The sequence below is a fragment of the Sciurus carolinensis genome, chromosome 2 (genome assembly GCF_902686445.1).
Source record: "Sciurus carolinensis chromosome 2, mSciCar1.2, whole genome shotgun sequence".
Lineage (NCBI taxonomy): Eukaryota > Metazoa > Chordata > Mammalia > Rodentia > Sciuridae > Sciurus > Sciurus carolinensis.
The window spans coordinates 134,847,392-134,869,978 of record NC_062214.1 but is presented as its reverse complement, the minus strand read 5'-3'; the positions used below and the strand labels follow the sequence as shown (position 1 = coordinate 134,869,978).

Here is a 22,587-nt window from a genome sequence, read left to right as displayed (position 1 = left end):
AAAAAAAAAAAAAAAGATGATCCTCAAACTCATGTACAATTGCAAAGGGCCCAGAATAGTCAAAGCATTCTTGAAAAAGAGAACAAAGTTGAAGAACTCACACTTCCTAATTTTATAACTCTAGTCTACAGTAATTAAAATAGTGTAGTACTTTCATAAGGACAGACATGTGGGTCTGTGGAAGAAAGTCAAAGTTCAAAATAAAACCCCTACAACTATGGCCAATTGATTTTTGACAATGGTGCAAATCCCTTCAATGGAGAAACAACAGTCTCATCAACAATTGTGTGGGGAAACCATGCCAACAAATGAGTTTGGACAGCTACCTACAATATGCAAATGAAACCAAATAGATCAATGACCAAAATATATGAGCCAAAACCATAGAATTCTCAGAAGGGAAAATCTTTATGATCTTGAATTTGACCTTAGATGATATATTAAAGGCATGAATAATAAAAGAAAAAAATAGATAAACTGGGGTTCATCAAAACAGAGTAATTTTGTGTATTTTTAAAGGACTATCATAAAAGCGAAAATACAACCCACAGAAAGGCAGAAATTATCTGAAAATTGTTTATCTGATAGTGTATAATATGAATATACAAAGAACTAAAAATCACAAACAAAAAGATAATGTAACTTAAAAATGAGCAAAGGGCTTGAATAGACATTTGTACAAGACACATACAAACGGTCATAATATCCATAAAAAGATGCTGAACATCATTAGTCATTAAGGAAATGCAAATCAAAATCACATCTACTTTCACACCCACTAGTGTAGCTGTAATTTTAAAAAATGAAAAAAAAAAAGTATCAGTAAGAATGTTTCAGAAATTGAAACTCCCTTATGTTGCTGCTAGGGAATATAAAATTATGACACATGAAAAATAGTTTTGTGGTTCCCAAAAAACTTCAACATAGAATTTCCATGATTGCTCTTCTAGGTATATGCCCAAATTGAATTACCAAAAATAGACACTTGCATCCCAATGTTCAATGCAGTATCATTTACAACATCCACAAGTTATATACAATGCCAGCATCCATCAGCAGATAGATAAACAATATATGCTATAGATATACATGGTATCATGTTTGCTTACATGAAATCTCTAGAATAGGCAAATTCATAGAGGGAAAAAAGAACACTAGACATTATTAAAAGGTAGGAAAAGGAGGAATTTAGAAGCTATTGCTTAATGATTGCAGAGTTTCTGTTCAAGACCATGAAAACTTTGGGAAATAGATCATGGTAATGATTGTACAACATGGTAAAAGTAGCATATGCAACCAAACTACCTACTTAAAAATGGTTAAAATGGCAAATTTTTATTTTGTATATATTCAACAACAAAAAAATTTTTTTAATTGATATAGCCAAAATTTCCTGATTTTTTAATTGAATTTGCTAAGCAGGCAGTACTTGTCTTCATTAATAGTATATAAATAATAATTACATTTAAGGTTCTAGATGGGAAATAAATATTAAAACCTATCTATGCCCTCTAAAAATAGAACAGGTAAGTAATAAAGTCAAATGAGTGAACAAACAAGCAAATTTTCAAAAAAATGAAAGAACAAATGATGGCAAAAATTTTTGAATGTCCTGCCTTTAGGTAACTAACCTTCAATTTTTGTTCTTGTTGTTTTAAAACTATACTCTATCAATTATTGACTCACCATTACTAAGAATTTCTGATTTTAAGTTTATTTTAGGTGACTGAGTAGATTAAAAAATAACATTTCACAAATACTGAGATATATTAAGGTGATTTGTTGTGAATCATTTTTTTAAGTAATACTCTGTTGAATGTGATATGGTCCCATTGGAATATTGTATGTAAAATCTCAATAAGCCCAAGGCAATACCTTATAAATTAAATTGTTTTTTTTCCACTCAACTATTCAATAAAAATGAATATACTAGCATGTATTGCCACTTATTAAAACACAAAACACCTTCTTACAGAAGCAGATTTATCACTATGCCAAAAAGTTAATTGCTTGTTACATTGTGTTAAGGAAAAAATGTGAATTCTTCTTTTCACCATTTTTAACACTATGAATAAAAAGCATCTAAACACTTCTTCCATTTTATTTTGTTTCCCTTTGAAACAAGTAGATACGCTTCCTAACGGGAAAAAAAGTCTCTGAGCAGTCAAGTTTCAGTTTTTGTTTGTTCAATATAACATCAAAGAAATGGAGAATAGTTTTGTACAAACAAGATTTTTTTAATAACACTTTCAGGAAGAAAAAGAACAGCAACTCCATACACTCTAAAAATCTAGGTAATAAATATCTCATCAAATGAAAACCCTTCAAATGCTAAAAAAGTACAACAGAAATTTGTCAGAGAAATGGGTATTGGGCATAATCTGATAATATACAAACAGTCTGCCTTTACCATGCACATTTTAAATGACATCAGTCAATATTTGTAAACACATCAAGTCAATTACAGTTCCTAGATATTAAAAAAAAAAAAAACTTTGTATAACTATCAGAGGGGAAAAAAATCAGTAATCTTAGGACATATCTACACCACTAAAATATCTACAGGGACAACATACTTTTCCCCAAATGTTTGTTTCCTCTTATCATTGGTCTACATGAGTCACATGAAATTAGTCAGTCAGTAGACCATGAGGTTAATTAAGGTTGTAACCATGATCCTCCAGATGTTTCCCTTCATCTTCCTCCATGGACACTCTGACACACAACTTCAAATACCACCCTCACTGCTGGCTCCCCATCCTTCCTACAGCTCTTTATCTCCACTCCATTCTGAACTTTCTTTCTTGCTTCTACTCTCTTTCTCACAAGCTTTAATCATTTCTCCACCTCACTTCAAGAATTGCCACTTAGCCTCTGATTTTTCTTTAAATATAATGCATAGGAAGTCAAAAGACTCCTGGAAGAGATGAGCAACAAATGATGTGATAGGAAATGCTAAACAGAATGATGAGAAGACATGTAAAAATATCAACAGAAGCAAGGGACAAACTGAGCCCACATGGAAAAATGAGAGATTAATAACACATGCTTATATTTTCCTTTCTCTGGCTCATTGTACCCAATGGAAAGTACTGAGTGAATGAAATTCATACAGTAATGGTCTACGATGCTATTTTAAAACTTGTTCCAGGAAAAAATTATTTGGCATATATGTATCTCACTTTAGAGGGAAATAATCATCTCAATGACAACCATACCCGGTCTCTATCTGTAATGTGAGCCACTAATTTTTTTAAGTTCTATGTTAGAATCCTATATAAGTATTCAATAGTCCTAGGTTGATGTACAGTGTATAGAAAAAGGCATACTTATGGCTAAAATGGCATTTTTATTTGCTCTTTTTAGTTGACAGTAAAGTCTATTTTGACATATTTATACAAACATGGAGCATATCTTATTCTAATTATGACTTGAACCAAATGAGTAGGAATCCCAGACCACTGGTCACAATGAGAGCAGAAATATTTATTTCAGGTCTGTTTACAGAACTATTAATTAAATCTACTAGTTATTAACTCTTGAAAATAACATAGTATTTCTATAGTAAGTCACATCTGCAAAATATATGCAAGCCACTTAATTCCTCATCAGGAATTTGCTTAGAATCTCAAAATATTAGGAAGGAAAGTTCATCAATTTTTTTTCTAGTTACCAATAGATTCTGCAAGCAATTTCTATTCATCAAATAACATTTCCTAATGTTTCTAATGCTCTGGCAATCACCATGTTTTAATGCAACAGATTTATCAAGAAGAGATATTTCCTGTTAATTATTGCCTTAGTATAATCTTATGTACATTCCTGAGTGATATTGCTGCTACAGTTTTTGAAAGGAAGGTTAAAACACCTGACTTCTACAAATCAAAAAGAGACAAAGCATATAAATGGACTGGAGAATAAAAGCACATTCAAAGTATAAAAAGTCAATGTTTTCCTAGACTTCTTCATGGTAAAACATACACTGCAATTATTTTCTTACATTCAGGATGATACCACTGTGTGATAAATATTCATTTTTGGAATAAATCTGAATTTTGGAACTATTCATCTTTTTTTTTCAAATAGCTGACACGCTGCATAAACAGAAAGTTTGTGTAGTTTTTAAAAAAATAAACAATACACCATGTGAACTTTGATTTATTATGTAATTTATCTCTTTCTACCCTTCCCTGCTATGCATAATTCAGAACCACATAGGACAGTTCCTATACCATTAATATTTTCCAGTTCTTTTTGGCTTTAAGGCTATGATCATTTTTAAATGTTTCAAATGTATGCCATTTATCATTAATATTATAGTGGCATCACTGCTATTTTAAACTCTAATATCTGGAAGTTCATAACTTGACACAAAAACCTTGCTAGAAGTTGATGATGAAACTTAGCCAGCTATAGCCTAGTTTTAGCAAAATTTTTCAAAAGAAAAAAATAAAATGCAATCTAGAAATTACCAAGTCCAAAGATATTTGAAATATTTTAAGTGGCTTAATATATGCATAAAATTACAGAGATATAAAAGATATGTTACTAGTTTATTTTCCTCAATTTTTAGTCCAGATGACATAAAAATGAAGACAATTAATTTTCAAAACATTAACAGTTTTCATATTGTTTGATCTGTTAGGAAAATATGGTTTGTTCTGTTAGGAAAGTAAACCTTTTCTCTGAGTAAAAGAACATGACTGTTGATAAATTATTTTTTTAAATCAAGTAATTATATATAATCTAAATCATTACCCAAGATCTACTAGGTAAATGATATATGCTAACAAAACTAGATATATCTATTTCAACAAGCAACTTTTGGAACAAGTTGAATTCTATTTAACAAATCAACTCTGAATGCAATTTTTAATTTTTGGATGAGATGTTAGAAATTGTTTTTCAATCATTCAGTCAATAGTTATTGAATGTCTGCAATACATCAGGTGTTATGGCAGGTTAGGAATATAAAAATGAAAATAAAATTTCCTACATTCAAGGAGCTTTCAGCATAGCAGTAGTGTTTTTTAAAATTTATCTAATATATTTTTAAATTACCATAAATATGCACTTTCCTTTCAAGGATCCCATAAAGTATGATTTTTCAGTTTTTATAATATCAAAAATCCCCAAACCATGAACTATATGACATTAGAAGTTATATATTAAACCACCCTTCACTGATATGATAAAAAGTTTTCCAAATAATTGCTATGACTGCTCCAGAATCATATACAATAGTCCCCCATTATCCATGGTTTCCCTCTCTGTGCTTTCAGTTACCTGTGATTAAGTGTATCTAAAAATAATAATGGAAAATTCCAGAAATAAACAATACATAAGTTTTAAATTATGGACCATTCTGAGTAGTGTGATAAAATTTCATGCCATCCTGCTGTACTTTATCCCTTTGTCCACCATGTTCACACTGTATATGCTACCCACCTGTTAGTCACGTAGTAACCACTTTAATTATCAGATCAACTGTCAAACAATGGAAGTGCTTGTATTTCAGTAACCCTTATTTTACTTAATAATGGCCCCAAAGTTTAACAGTAGTGATCCTGAAAACTGGATATGCCCGACAGAGGCTTCCTTTAAGGAAAAAGTTCTTCACTTAATAAGGAAAGAAAAACATCATTTTCTAAGATTCACAGGAAGAACAAATTTCTGAGAAATTGTACATGCAAAAAAAAGTTATGCTATCTCTCCTACTACACCTGGAACTGCAAAGGTGACACCAATAGTATATGATAGTCCTTAGTTAAGATGGGAAAAGCATTAAGCTTGTATATGTATGTATAGGGGAAAAAAACAGTGTAAAAAGGGTTTGGTACTATCTGCAATTTCAGGCATCCACTGGGGGTCTTGAAATGTATCCCCCCCATGGACAAGTGGGACTACCACATCTGCAAGGTCATGGAATTGGGACTAAAACTCAGGTCTGACTTTAATTCATTGCTCCGCCTTCAATGTCAAATTGCTTTCATACAGAGGCTTATGACTGTTCATTTGCATAACTTAGATGTAGAATAGCACTCTGGAAATCTGGCAGTCTTTCTATATTCATAGCCCACAAATTTCTTATTTGTGCCCATCTTAATTTTAAATTTCTGTGAATAATCATGTAATAAAAATCCTAAGAAAATGGAATGCACAGGCAAAATTTTTAAAATATTCTATACTATATTCACTCAGCTTAGGAACAGTTGTTCAAAACAATGAAAAATAAATGTTAAGTATTAAAAATAAACATTGAGCTAGCTATGAAGGAGCACACCTGTAATCTCAGTGACTGAGGAGGCAGAGGCAGGTGGATCGCAAATTTGAGGGCAGCCTCAGCAACTTAGTGGGTTCTTAAGCAACTTAATGAGTCTCTCAAAATAAAAAAAATAAAATGGCTGAGGATGTGGCTCAGTGATAAAGTGCCTCTGAGTTCAAACCCCAGCACCAAAAAGCATTTTAAAACTACATCTTAAAAAAAATGAACATTTAGACATTCAGTCACAGATCAGTGAGCAAAAACAATGTTTAGAAAAAATTAAAAAGGTATTATTCCACCATATTGAAAATAAGTCAAAATCCAGGTCATCCAATTACTCCACTATGGATTCTCTTGGTATTCTACCAGGGGTTACAAAACTTCTTAAATGCTGTCTTAAGTTTTCAAAGGTAGCTAAAATATAATTTTGGAAAAATAAATAATTCTTTAAGAACACCATCCCATATCACAGTGTTTCTTCAACTCATAGTGCAATGGGAAACCCCAGTATTTACCACAATACTCTTTGAGGAGGACTCAATTTTTATTTTCTTGGAGGTTAAAATTGCCTAGGTGTTAAAGATTACCATAGGAAGATCATGACTGAGAGGGAATGAGGGAAAAGGCAAAGGTGAACTGCAGAAAGCAAGGGGAGAGTAGAGTTTGGATAAGAAATGAGGAAAAGAAAGAAACAGAGACCCAAAGAAGGAATCAGAGAGGCAAATGCAGTCAGAAAGCATCTTCTGTGCCAACTGGGTCCCACCAGTGAACTCTAGACCAGTACAGAGAGAGCAATGGAAGAAATAAGAGGTGGTCAGCTTAAGAGCTATCCTGCAAGATCTTTACAGTGATTCCTATTGGGGGCTTCAACTTCTAAATGACTTCTAGTAAATTCAGAAGCCTTCTTAAAAATCACAAAATGCAGCAGGGCACAGTGGTACACACCTGTAATCTCAGTGGCTAGAGAGGCTGAGGCAGGAGGATGGCAAGTTCAAAGGCAGTCTCAGCAGAGGCAAGGCACTAAGAAACTCAGTGTAGACCCTGTCTCTAAATAAAATACAAAATATGGATGGGCATGTGGCTCAGTGGTTGAGAGTGCCCTGAGTTCAATCCCTATTACAAAAAAACAAAAACAAACAAACAAACAAAAAACCACAAATCACTTTAATTATCAAGCAGTCTCATGTCTTTGAAACACTGTGATTCTCAGGTCATTGAGTTGTTCCACTTGAGGCTGTCTGGTGGGGTCACACATCTGCTGTCATATTTTCCTTATGATCTTACCTGCTCCTCAAGGCAAGGGCTAGTCTTGTTCATTTTTGAACACCCTTTAGTGCCTAGGTTGTGTCTTAATACACAATAAATGCTCTTAAAATATATTAAAGAGAACTGCAACAATTCCAGGGCTGCTAATTTCACAGGTCATCCTACTTGGACATTTGCATGTTTGAGAGAAAAATGTACTCCAAGTGAATCTAAGCTGAATTTCTTTCTTTTTTCAAATTTTTTAATTTGTTCTAATCAGTTACACATGACAGTAGAATGCATTTATGTAGTTTGATATATCATACATAAATGGAGTATAATTTCTCATTTTTCTGATTGTAATGCTGTAGAATCATATCAGACATGCAGTCATATATGTACATAAGGCAATAAGGTCTGTTTAATTCTATGATTCTTCCTATCGCCACACCCCCTCCCTTCCCTTCACTCCCCTCTACTAATATAAAGTAACTCTATTCTTCGCTAGCACCCCACCCCACCTTATTGTGAATTAGCATCCGCATATCAGAGAAAACGTTCAGTCTTTGGTTCTTTGGGATTGTTTTATTTCACTTAGCATGATATTCTCCAGTTCCCTACATTTACAGGCAAATACCATAATTTCATTCTTCTTTAAGGTTGAGTAATATTCCATTGTGTATATTTACCACATTTTCTTTATTCATTCATCTGTTGAAGGATATCTAAGTTGGTTCCATAGTTTAGTTATTGTGAGTTGAGCTGCTATAAACATTGATGTGGCTACGTGGCTATGTCACTGTAGTATGCTGATTTTAAGTCCTTAGGGTATAAACCAAGGAGTGGGATAGCTGGGTCAAATGGTGGTTCCATTCCAAGTTTTCTGAGCAATCTCCCTACCGAGTTTCTTTCTGTATGCAATCTTGATCTCTTCTTAAGCTGTGCTGCTCATAAGTTCTCAGAGTTTAGAAATCAGCAGAGAAAAATAGAGTACATAAGAAAAAAGACGCTAAATGGAAAAACAAACCATAAAAAACAGGCAAGGTTGTCATTGTTCACCATTCCATTTCCGTGAAATGCACAGAATCTCTGGCTTGTGTGAAGCTTCTTTAGGGTAATTATATCTCCAAGGGAATAGAATCTTCCCAGAGCTGCTTTGTTTATTTCTAAACAAGGATTTCATTATTGCAAAGCATATTATTCCTCGTACAGATATACCACAAGTATGTCTTAAACTTCTCATATTCAAGAATAACCCTGGTTGGAAGATGTCAAGGTTTTCTTCCCAATGGTGTCTTTTATTAACATGTAGCATTATGAAGGAATTGTTCGGCCTAATTCTTCTGAAGAAGCAATCACATTGCTCACAAATGTACATCCAAAAGCAAACAATTTCTGGACCTAAGACTCTAATCTATATACTAGTACATAAATGTATACTGCAATATTCTTCTACTTTCAGAAAAGTAACGGTATAATACTCAGTGGAAACAACATTTCACAGCCCAGAAAATGAAGATTTCAACAGTATAAATCTAAGTTCAACAAGAGTTGGTCTTTAATTGACTGACCATTAGATTTACCTTTAAAATGTATGTACGAGTATTATTCATTCTTAGCTTGGCTCTTAGCTTGTCTGGAATACTTTACAAAGCTGCTTTTGGAGCCCTTTCTTCAACAGATTTGAATGCTCTCAAAATACTTTCTCCATATAGTTCTAGAGATTTTTTAGAACCTCTGAAGCTGTTCATGTGTCCTGTGCTAAAACTCTCTATGGTAGAGCCAAGTGCAATCTTTTTTTGTAGCTAGTAAACAAGGTTAGATATGGACAGGTTTCTAAACTACTAGTTCTGTCTATAGACTCCAGGCATTGAAAATTCTATTCTTCTAAGAAATTCAAGGAACTATATAACAAAATATTCCTTATATGAAAATAGCCACTGTGAAGCATGCAGAATTAAAATGATTTAAACTATTACAATGTCTTACTTAAATTATGTTAAAAGGAAATCCAGGAGCAGCATGGGGAGTTTTGGTGAGAAGAGAGCACTGCCTTTAAATCTGCACTTAGTGATATGCTAAGTGAAATGAAAAGCATTCGCTTTAACCTTAGTTAACCTTTTCTTCCTAAGCTCAATTTCCATACTCTTTAAATGTCTGAAAATTAGTGAAATGATTTCATTTATATTTTCTCCACCCCAAATTTATAAGTGAGGCAGAATCAAAAGTGTACCATCTCATCCCATTTGCCATTCCATGGAAATCAGCACCATAATTTTACATCAGAAGAGAACTGAAATGAAGGCAATATGTCTATCAAAGGGGCCTTATATTAAATGTAAATTTCTTTACTCTATCAAATAAAAGGGCAAATTATTTAATTCAATTCAACAAGCATTTACAGAACATTGAAAGGCACTGGGACAAGAAATGGGGAAAAGACTATAATGATTTTTGAAGATGCTAGTCCTTCCCTGAAAGTCTACCATGTACTAAGGGAGACAGATGTGAACACAGCAAATTCAAGCTATAGCCAAGGTACACACAAAAGGAAGAGATGATAATGTCTATGGAGGAACTAGAAGGCTTCATGCTTCGTGGTTGAGGCAACATTTAAGTTGGTCAAAGAATGCAAATTCTGAAGATGGTATCAGGGGTGGAGGGTGGGAAAGAGGCACATAGAATAAGAGCAGTTACATGAATTGTAAAGTCCCATGCAAAATGAAAGTCATTAACCATTATCTTTTATTAACATGTAGCATTATGAAGGAATTGGTTTGCCTAATTCCTCTGAAGGAAGCAATCGCATTACTCACAAATGTGCACCCAAAAGCGAACAAACATTAACATTATTAAGATTAAACATTATTAAGAATTTCAAGAGTATAACAGCAGAGAATTAAACTAAGCCCTGGGCTCAGGAGACTCACAGGTTGCAGGCCATTGAAGTCGGCCTGGCAGATCATTATCGCCTTAGCTCAGGAGGCAGTGGAAGGAGTACAGAGAATCTTGGTGCTGTGGTGCTGGTTGATTGACATCAAATATGTCACTGCCACTAAAGAAGATAGGACAATTCTACTAACATAAGGGAAGTACTGCTAACCACTCTTTGGGGATGAGAGACACTAGGTATTTGCACAATGTAGACAGAAGTTAGAAATTAAACAAACATATCCCTGACTATGGATTCTTTTACCCTCTCTAAATCTAGGCTGAGTAAATTTGTTACAGAAAGTCGCTCTGCTTGCCAGTTGTTCTGGGAAAAGTGTATGGGTGAAGTTAATGAAGCACATTCTTTCTTTCCAATTTATCTCCAATAGAACCACAAAATAAATAAATAGATAAACTTTTAAACCAAGCAAAGAAACAGGTATTCACATTTTCAGTGTGTCATGATATTTCAAATTCCCTACCTTTTCCCCTCATTGAACAAAAAACAAATTGTTAACCAATGCCCTGATAAGGTCTCCAGATTAGCAACAATTCCACTGACATTGTTTTATTTACACTACACATGCTTTGAGTTTTACAGTTCAGTAGCAAGCAGAGCTGCACAGCTCCTCACATTAGCCCTGAAGCTACTTTAAGCTACAAGCCGCTGCTCTGTAAGCATTGGAACGAATTCTCTGTAGTCCCCATAGAAATCCCATGGAATGCAGTTTCCTGCTGGTTTGTTACACTGCATCAGAATAATGATAATACGAGGATAGCCTGCTAGATTATGCAATGAAACAAAATTCGCACACCATAGTCCAACCAGAAAGACTTTAACCCTTCTCTTCTGCAATTAAAGTTTCCTATTTACATCCAAAGGTTGTTTGTGAATAATCCCACCAGGGAGTCAACCCAACAAAAATAAATCACCCAGGGCTTTCCGACACACCAGGCCCAACGCTTGGCACCTAGTACAATAAGTATTTGTTGAACAAATGATGAATGCTGACCCATTAATCCTGATTGATTTTTTTTTCCTGCCCCAAAACTAACTTCACTCTGCTAAATTTGTCTCTCTTATACCTTTTATAGACTACTTCAATACATTTTTTTCCACATTTGAAACCTTTCCTTCAAGGATTCTATTGGCTCTATATTGAAAGTCCTATTAAATCCCTAACGTGATAACCATGAAAAGGGAAATTATTGTATTAATTCCCTGTCACTAGTACAGAAGGAAGTCAGTGAATTGACAGGAAAAATTCTGTCATCTGAGTTACTGCAGGACAAGGGCTAGGTTGTGAGTGAGGACTTCAGCTCTGTCTCTTACTAGCTCTGGGTATCCAGTCAAGTTTCTCAACTTCACTGTGCCTTGAGTTTCTCATTGGTAAACTAGGGTACAAAGAGAACTTTACTTATTATGAAGAGTAGATGAAATGCTATGAAATACTTGGTACAGTTTCTAGTAAGTGGCAAGTATTCAATTAGTATTAGTTAGTATTATCATTCCATTAATAGCAAGTAGGACACTACATCTCCACAAATTTTAACTCTATTCATTAAAGAATATTTTTAAATATTTTAAAGGTAGAATCTTACATTGAATAAGCATTAATTTAGAGACAACAGAGAATAATATTTGTGACAGCATTCACTCTCAGCTCTGAAAATGGTATCATTCCTCAGTTAAATATCTGGCACATTTGGGGTAGGGCAGAGACTTAATGGCGTGTAAGTCCATCAGTGGATTTAGTATATTATTTAAAGCTCCTCTTTTTGCAAGTCTTTCAAACTATTTCTTGTCAAACAGATCTATTTTTGAACATGATATTCCACTTTCCAGTAAGTAAAGCTTCTAAGCAAAATAAAAATCTTTATAAAACTTCCTTGCAAACACAACATGTAGTTTCACATTTATTGATGGAATTTGAATAGAGTGTTTCAATACTTTACTGTAGAAAATAAAATGTAATAAGAAAACCATTGGCTCTCCCTATACAATTGTCTGCTTTAAAAAGACAAATCAGAACACATGGATTTTCACAAGTACTGAATTAAAACTTCACGTCAACCCTTATTATCATTTTGAAATATTTGGCTGTGCAAAAACCAACAGACAAGCTCTTTCTAAAAAGAATTCTGTCATTTCTTTACTGCCCATAACCCTGCCAGCTTCCCAATGCTCCTTTGACAGTATAATCAGTCAATTCAATCAGAGAAATTCTAAAGTACAATGGTAATTTTCTCTCACTTTTTTCTTTACACTGTCAGTTCAAGCCACCTGCTGAAAGCATTGATGTGGAACAGCTCAGTATTAGCTCTGAAATTAGTACCAGTCCCCAGTTAAATACCTGGCACATTCGGTGTAGGATAGAGACTCTTAATGGCATGTAAGCCCATCAGTGGAATCAGCACATTACTTAAGCTCCTCTTTTTCCAAGTCATTCATACTGACCCTAGGTATCACGACACAAGAGTGAAGTAAGCCAGGAAAGGAAAAATGGGTTCAAGAACACTGATGCAAAACTGAAAGATGATTCTTCCATATCAGTATTCTTAAACATGATTACTACGGCCCACTCTAAAGAAATGTCTAAACTCAATACCCTGCCTATGACAACAGTTAAAATGTCTACCTCTCTATAGAAAACTGCATTTAAAGTGAAAGATTCTTTCCCTTTAAATTTAAGCTCAGAATTTACTATTGTGTGCACATTCTTCACATGTACCCTTAAACAGAAAGTAAAGTGCAATTACCTCTGGTATCTTACATGCTCCAGCACCTCGCCTGGCCTGCCAAGCTCAGCAGGTAGGTCTGTGAGCACTGACTGAGGCGGCCAGGATGAAAGGCATTTACCACATCTACTCAAAGGGTCGTCAATGGACAACCTGTACAAGATTTATGCTTTAAATAATAAATGAACTAAACACCTTGAGGTAATTGGCTGTGTGAAGCTTCACAATAGGCCAGATAGCTTGTCTGAACAAAGTAAAATAAGACTAAATAATGAATGAAGTGTATAGAGGATTTCAAGCCAAACTGATACTGCATGGCTCTCTTTAAAACGGGAGGGTGGTTGGGAAGTCAGGTTTTCATGATTTTTAAGAGGAGTCATTGGGACTTCCTCTGTCCTTATCCACAGTAATGATTTCAAAGATCCATATTTTTTTAGAATTCCAACCTAGGGTGCCTAGTAGCCAGTTCTGCCAGCTCAAGAAACGGCCTGCTGAGTGATGGAAGTTTGTTCAAAGTCTATGCCATGCTCAAATCTACCTGTAATTTATAAAGACAAAACCCACATCTGATGATGTCTGGGAGAAAACATCAGAGTAAACTTTTGAAAAATAATGTTTCTGACACATGTACAGATTTAATACCATCTGCCACCACAGGGACCAATAAAGAGCAGTTCTGTCAAGTAGCTTTCCAAGTCAGTTGCCCTGTAGACACTTCTCCTGGGTCTGTTTTTTTTTTTTTGTTGTTGTTGTTGTTGTTTTGTTTCTTTTCTTTTTTCTTTAAGCAAGAAGTTGATGATGTTGAGTTGCTACTTTTGGACAGAGGAAGAAATGGTAGCTATTGGATAATATAGTTAAAAGGACCAATCTAAAAGGAAATAGAAATCAGATCCAGGCACACTGTAATTATAGAGGTCAATTTCATCATTGTTTTTGAAAGAGTTGTGCTTTAGATTTCTTATTTTTCAAAGATCAGATTAAATAGTGTTAATTCTAAGAGTGATAACGGCCTTGGGGTATGTAAACAAAAACGTCCTCATGAATGAGAAAGGACATTAAAATATTTACAAGGTAAAGAAATAGTGTCTAATTGTTGGAAAATAACACACAGGGGGAGAAAAATGAAATAGAGGTTAGATAAGATTAGAAAAATATTAATTGTTGAATCCAGATGTGAGTACCTGGGATTTATTATTCTAGACTCTTGGAACATTTTTCTAATGAAAACTTTACTTTTCAAAGATTATAAGTGAACAAGTATCTATCAGCACTAGAATAGCACAAATGATTTAAGATTGAAGGCTCTTTTCAAGGATTTGCAAAATTCATTCAGCAAACAGGCATCAAGGGTCCACTCTGAGTCAAGCATGGCGCCCACCCTCCAGCAACAATGAAGAAGCAGGGAACTCTGCACCCATGCTGGGAGGAGTGTGGTTCTCAGGGCTCCCCTGATGACTGTGAACAGCAATCAGCTCCAAGCCCTGGTTTGTGGGTGTCTGGGGCTCAGGCAGCCACTCCCATTTCTTCTCCCTTTTGTGCAACAGCCCTCCCCTGTAGGTCTCCACCTCAACCCCAGCTCATTTCCTTCACAGTATTTATGACAAGTAGTAATTATTTTACTTGTCCATACACTCACTGCCTGGCTCCTAAACAGGAACTCTGCCTTTCCAGTTCTCACTCATGTGCCCTGACCACAAGGGTGGAACTAGTGATACTTCTCCGATACCTCCCACTACACTCTGAAACTTTGGAAGAGTCTCTTGTGAGCTTGCTGCTTCCATTCACAAGCAGGTGTACTACTTTAAGACTGCAGGATCAGTAATTAAAGATATATTAGCAGACCAAGTGCAATGATACATCACTGTATTATTATTTTCATTCTCAACTTTTATTTTCTTAGGTACATAGTATTTGTTGATTAGAATACAGCAATAGAGAACTTGGGGTTTGGGATCACACATACCTGGGTTTTAACTTCTTTTAATAGCTATGTAAACCTGGACAGGACACTCAATGTATCTGATCCTTGCTTTCTACATCTAGGACATGGACAGACTGTTACCAAACTTACAAAGTTTGAAAAGTCAAAAATCATAAATATTACACTTTAGAAAGTGCTTGGCACATAGTAAATGTACTCATCTTCATGATACTCCCCCTTCTAATACTTCTAATTTACACAGGAAATAGTAGAAATTTAACTTGGGGAGAAAACCTTAGCCTTTAGATCTAGAGAGTACATTTAAATGAGCTTAACATTCTCACACTTGATAAAGAAAAGCCAAAGTGCCAGAGCACCATGACCATGAACTAGCCAGAGCATGAACACACACTGGACTGCTTGTCATTTTCCACTGCTCTCACCATTTGGGAATTCTGTCTATTTAATTCAACTTTGAATTTGTCCAAAGTATGCTCAAAAAACACATTCCTTCAATACACACCACAGTAAAAGCTAGGCAGGTGGGTGAGGAAATAAAACAAAACAGGTGCAGAAACACAGGGTGTTTCACCTGGAAAAGAAATATCCCAGAGGGCACATGCTGGCCGGCCAGTGTCCACAGGATGAAATCTCAAAGGTGAAACAGAAAACACAGAGAGGAATTTACCACTGTGGGAGGGTGACTTGGCCACAGAGAAGTTTCTAAGGTTCAATGACTTTTTAGAAAATAAAAAAGGAAATTAGAGTCTTAGAAATAACAGTCTATACTTAAGGATGGACAGCACCACAGACTTTTCTTTGACTTGAAGTTAAGTAAACTATTAATTCAGAGTTTTCGATAAGTCTGAAATAATAAAATAGTCACCACTTTTTGGCCTCCTATTTGCTATTCACTTGTTTAAATGGTCTTAATATCTCAAACTGAGTTAATAAATCCAGAAAGACAGATTTTATGTTCCCATTTTATAGGCAATGAAATGGAGGCACATTGAAATGGAGGATTGATCATGGCATTGATTAACAATGGAGACGTCTGGATTTGAATCCAGGTCTTCTTAGATTTAAAAATATGTTTTCTTTCTCATGTAATATACTTGACTTATCATGTAAATATTGAAAAAAGAAAGTTTTATATCTTGGGTATATTTTTGCAGTCTTGTCATAGTGTGAGTTAAATGGAACTACAATTCTCTTTTACCATTTATAATACTGAAATAATTTCATTTTTAAAAGTCTAAAATTGTTGAGTTTGGTTTTTTTATTTTAAAAACATGTCTTTTGCACTTAAAATTGTATTGTCTTTATCTGATGTGTGAGATAATTTTTCTAACAAGAATTAATAGCCAAGAAAGACACGTTAGCCATTTATTATTATTATTAGACATTCTGCACACATTAACACAAGTAGCAGGCAATAAAATAAAGACTAACGATACCGATTTATGTTCTGAATGAGAGAAATCTGAAGCTGACAAGATTTCCATAATTCCACAAGAAAATGTTTTACTTGGCTCATCAATAACCACAGCCCGCCCCCATCTGCAAGTGTTTTACAGCTTACTATCAACGCAACACAACCTTAAGAGTTAAGGGTGACTTTGATGCCTCAGCTGAGAAATAGATTAAGAATATATGACTCTTGGCTTTAGGTATTGGGCTATCATGTAAAACAAAATAGGGAATTATAGTAATTTTTTTTAAAAAGTTGATTGAAAACTTAGCCAAGGATCCCTTTCCTTGTATACAATACAGGTTGAATATTTCTTATCTGAAATGCTTGGGACCAGAATTGTCTCTGATTTGGGATTTCTTTAAATTTTTAAATATTTGCATATGCATAAGAGATATCTTGGAGATTGGTGCCCAAATATGAATTTTTTAATATATACTTTTTTTTTATTGTAAACAAATGGGATACATGTTGTTTCTCTGCCTGTACATGGCATACAGGCATACCATTTGTGTAATCATAAATTTACATAGGGTAATGTTGTTTGATTCATTCTGCCATTTTTTTCCCTTCTCCCCCACCCCTCCCACCCCTCCCCTCCTTCTATACAGTCCTTCCTTCCTCCATTCTTGCCCCCAACCCCAACACTAACCCCTCCCACCCCCCATTATGTGTCATCATCCACTTATTAGTGATATCATTCTTCCTTTGGTTTTTTGAGATTGGCTTATCTCACTTAGCATGATATTCTCCAATTTCATACATTTGCCTGCAAATGCCATAATTTTATCATTCTTTATGGCTGAGTAATATTCCATTGTATATATATACCACAGTTTCTTTATCCATTCATCAATTGAAGGACATCTAGGTTGGTTCCACAATCTGGCTATTGTGAACTGAGCAGCTATGAACATTGATGTGGCTGTATCTCTGTAATATGCTGTTTTTAAGTCCTTTGGGTATAGGCCAAGGAGTGGGATAGCTGGGTCAAATGGTGGTTCCATTCCAAGTTTTCTAAGGAGTCTCCATACTGCTTTCCAGAGTGGCTGCACTAATTTGCAGCCCCACCAGCAATGTATGAGTGTACCTTTTTCCCCACATCCTCACCAACACCTGTTGTTGCTTGTATTCTTGATAATCGCCATTCTGATTGGGGTGAGATGGAATCTTAGGGTGGTTTTGATTTGCATTTCTCTTATTACTAGAGATGTTGAACATTTTTCCATATGTTTGTCGATTGCTTATAGATCTTCTTCTGTGAAGTGTCTATTCATTTCCTTAGCCCATTTGTCGATTGGATTATTTGCATTCTTGGTGTAGAGTTTTTTGAGTTCTTTATAGATTCTGGAGATTAGTGCTCTATCTGAAGTATGATTGGCAAAGATTTTCTCCCACTCTGTAGGCTCTTTCTTCGCATTGCTGATAGTTTCCTTTGCTGAGAGAAAGCTTTTTAGTTTGAATCTATCCCAGTTATTAATTCTTGTTTTTATTTCTTGTGCTATGGGAGTCCTGTTGAGGAAGTCTGGTCCTAAGCTGACATGTTGAAGCTCTGGACCTACTTTTTCTTCTATAAGATGCAAGGTCTCTGGTCTGATTCCGAGGTCCTTAATCCATTTTGAGTTTAGTTTTGTGCATGGTGAGAGATATGGGTTTAGTTTCATTCTGTTGCATATGGATTTCCAATTCTCCCAGCACCATATAACCTGAAGATAATTTTATGCAATATTGTTAGTGACCCTGCATCTGGACTCTTTTCAGTCACATCAGTCACATAAGGTCAAATATGGAATTTTTCACTTGTGGTTCCATGTTAACACTCAAAAAATTCCAAATTTTGGAGTAGTTCAGATTCTGGCCTTTAGGAGAGGAAGTTTGAGCTGTAGCAGACCAGCTACAGAGCCCTTCCTAAAGGCGTCTCCACCTTATGGCATTTATATTAGCTGCTTCCTCTTTCAAGAATCCTCTCTCACTGACTTTCATGTATTGTTCTCGTAAATCATTTTGAACCTCAGTTGTCACATCTTCAGTCCTTCCATGAACACCCAGTGTCTGGAGGATTTCAACACTCCCAGTCATCTGCTTAGACCATTTCCCTGTTCAATTGTTTTTTCACACCTGTATCACCTGAAATTTTTACATTTTTATGCTTGTTTACACATTTCTTGTGTGCCCCTCTTCCACTGGAATGTCCATCAGAGCAGGGTGCTGTACTTTGTATCCAAGACAAATACAATGGTTCCTCCAACAAACATACAAATAAGCCAGTGGTCCTCAACCTGCAGCATGCATCAAAATTATCTGGAAGGCTTGTTAAAACACAGATTCTTACTCTTCCCCAAGTTTCTGATGGAGTAGTTCTCAGGCTGACCCCAAGAATTCAACTTCCTAATGGGTTCCTAAGTAATGCCCATTTAAGGAAGTAAGGGAGATCAACCACAGTTCATAGCACCATCCACCAATGCTTCCTAATAGGCTTCCAGTACTTGATAATGTTGGAACGCGTGTGAAAAACAGATCTTCCCCCCAAAATAAATGAGATTGTTACATTTTTTAAGGAACTTTTTTCTAAAAATTTCCATAAAAATTACAAATAAAGGTTTAAGTCCCTCTTTCACATTTTAAATATAAACCAGTATACACTATAGTTTTGGTTTGAATGTCTCACAGAGGCCCGCATATATAATCAGGTTTGGTTCCTAAACCTACTGGAAGGCAATAGAACCTTTAGGAGGTGGGGTCCCCCTTGAAGCATATATTAGGACCCCAGCCTCTTCTCTTACTCTCTTTGCTTCCCTGTCACCATAAGTGAGCAGCTTACTTCACCAGAAGCTTCTACCATAATGTTCTGTCTCAGACAGGCCCAAAAGCAACAGAGCCAACCAACCATGGGCTGAACTTCTGCAAGTATGAGCCAAAACAAACCTTTTTCGTTATAAGCTATCTCAAGCATTTTGTCACAGTGACAGAAAGTTGACTGACACACTATATTTTTAATAGCAAACAATTATTGAGCTCAAACTCTCAGTTCCAGATGCTAATTTAGGTCTACATATTATCTTCATGCAATCTTCACACACTATAAAGAGTTATCAAAATTCCCATCTCATATATGAATATACCACTAGTGAACATCTGCATCATGTACAACCACAAAAATGGGATCCTAATTAGATTGTTATATCCCATGTATGTATAATATGTCAAAATATATTCCACTGTCAGGTATATCTAAAAAGAACAAATAAAAAAATCCCCATCTCACAGATGAAACAAGTAAGGCACAGGGATATTAACTACTTAACTTGCCAAGGTAACTTGTAAGTATTGGGGAAAAGATCCAAACCTGGGCAACCTGTTTTCAGACCCTGGTTTCTTAAACACAGGGCATACAATTTTATACAAGATGCATATCTGCAAAGAAGAGATTTGGAAAAGATAATATAAAATATAGCTCTATTTTCTCTGATTTCTGGATCACCTGAACCACAGGTTTTAACAAAGAATGATGATTTTTTTCTCTCTTGACCACAAAATTATAGGAGATAAATGATGAATTTTGTATTTATACTACTAAAGGGAAATGTTCCATTATGATATTATGTAGAGAAATACAGGGTTATGTTTGTGTGATATATTGGCTAGCCCTTCCTGTGAACACTCCTGTAATGTAAGAATTTCTTTATCCAAGGACAAGTTCGTTCACCTTCCCATCTGTCCTGTGAATTTTTAAATGTCTGAGACAGGTGGCCTGTTGGAAACCTAAAACCCTGGGGGTACAAATTATGATTAAAATCTGATGTTAGGCTCTCTGATAAAGAAGAGTCCTGTGTTTAGGTAGGATTTTCTAAGTAACCTGCAAAATGTGTCAAAGATAATTTGAACCTGACGTAACTAAAATCTCTTTAATTCTAGATCAGCATATGCTAAAACAAACTTTGCTTGCTCAATATCCCCACAGAAAACTGTACTAATGGCTATGTACCAATACCATGGAGCAGTAAAATGTGGTCAAATAATCATTTTTTGAAGGCTTGAGAATTAGTTTTTTGTTGTTTTTGTTTTTTTTCTCCTTTCTGAATTCCCTAGTGGTTTTGGACACAATGTAGTCTGTTCTTAAAAAAAAAAAAAAAAAAAATTCTAGTGCACTAGTTTGTCAGTTTTCGTCTTGATTCTATCTTTGGTAAATGTAGCCACAGTTCTCCAAACAATATTTATAAATACTTCATTAATAATAGCTAAGAAAATCAGTTACTAATGCAGGCTGAGTTCCAGAATTGCATATTTCAGAGTTCATCGAAAAATATATTACTCAAAAAATCTTAACAATGATTTTATTTCATATGAATGCCAAGTGCATGGCAACCTCTCTGGAAATTTAAAATGCACAAGGAAGGAACTGAAAGGCTACTTGTCAGGAACCACTCCCCACCTCATATTTGTGATGGAAGCATACTATGATTTTTTAAACATAACCATTTCTCTCCAAGAAAAGATGGAAGGAGTTTAATTGAAATCTATTCAGTGAGAACCGAAATCTATGCTGAGTTTCAAGTTTGACACAGAATACTAAGTAATGATCATGCAGATAATTAAAATTTTAAATGTTGAATGATTTATATTCTTGTAAATAATTAAGGGAATTTAAAAATCCAAGTAAAGAAATGGTCAAAGAGAATATATGTTACCAATATATTTTCTAGAACAATAACATATGAGAGTATGTTACTTACATTTTGTTACTGGTAATGTCAGCAGTGCTTTTAATTTAAAAAGCTTTAGCAAACTTAATGAAATTAACCTAAATTGATTGGCATTCTGATCCAGCAGGTATTAAACACATCAAGGTAAAAACAAGGCCACTGTGACAAATTCAATAGATCAATATGCAGTGATGCAAAAATCCAATAAATTGAAATTTAACTAAAGAATATTGCACAAATGCCAATCCCGTCTATGAAATAAAGGAGTATTCATTTGAGACTATATTACTTACTATTACTACCATGAAATCTATAATTGTGTTGTTCTTTGATTCTACAGCCTTAGACTGTTTTTTTTCTTTTTAATGTTCCTATTTGTATTATATTCACTGCATAGACTTCGTCACCGAAGCCTCCCCCTTGTTCTTTGTTCATTCAATCATAAATCTTTACTAAGTAGTGATCTATCTTTGCCAAAGAAATACAGTTTTCAAAGAAAGGGTTTTTTTTTTTTTTTAAGAAGTTTAAATTAATGAATAAATTGCCAGAGTATCTGAAGAGAAGCCTCTAGTGTAGTGAAAATATGGTAATATTAAAAAAAAAATGAAGTAGCACACTATTCGTCACTATTTTGATGTTGCTGGCATCTCCCAAATGGGAATAAATGCACATATAAAATATGTCTCACCTACAACATGAAATAAGGGGGAAATACCTACACAATTTCTGCTGACATAGGATCCTGACCACACCCCTACCCCATACACAGGATTCTCCCGGTGAACTTTGTCAACAAAGTGTTTTATCTGCCAGGAAATCATGGCTGTTTCATATTTACATTCACAGCTCTTCAGTAACTAGCAGAGTGCATAGTATATAATCGTTACTCTAAAGTTGAAATTATTTGAAAGTGCCTCAGGAAAACAACCAAATGATGTATAGAAGAATGAGGATGGTGGGGAAGGAAGAAGGACATCAAATGGGACACCCAGGAGTGCTTCAATCTGTTTTAAAAACTCTCTCAAGAAGGCAAAAACTAGACCATGGCTACCCAAAAAATGCTTTTATACCAACAAAAGTCAACTTATTGCGGGTCATGGCTGAAACATAACACAAGAGGAACAGTTCTCATCCTAAGGCAAAAGTTTTCAACCAGGGTCAGAAAATTATGTCTCACAGGCCAAATCTGGCCCACCACCAGTTTTTGTATAGAATTTGAGTTAAACATAGTTTTACATTTTTTTAATTGTTGAAAGAAAATGAAAAACAATACTTTGTGTCATGAAGAAATTATATGAAATTACAGTGTCCA

At 34.9% G+C, this 22,587-nt stretch overlaps 1 protein-coding gene across 8 annotated transcripts in view; it reads right to left on the bottom strand.

Moving 5' to 3' along the window:
- Npas3 (neuronal PAS domain protein 3) overlaps positions 1-22,587 on the bottom strand; it is an 829,271-nt gene that overhangs the window by 608,216 nt on the left and 198,468 nt on the right. The gene's annotated exons all lie outside the window — the stretch shown is intronic.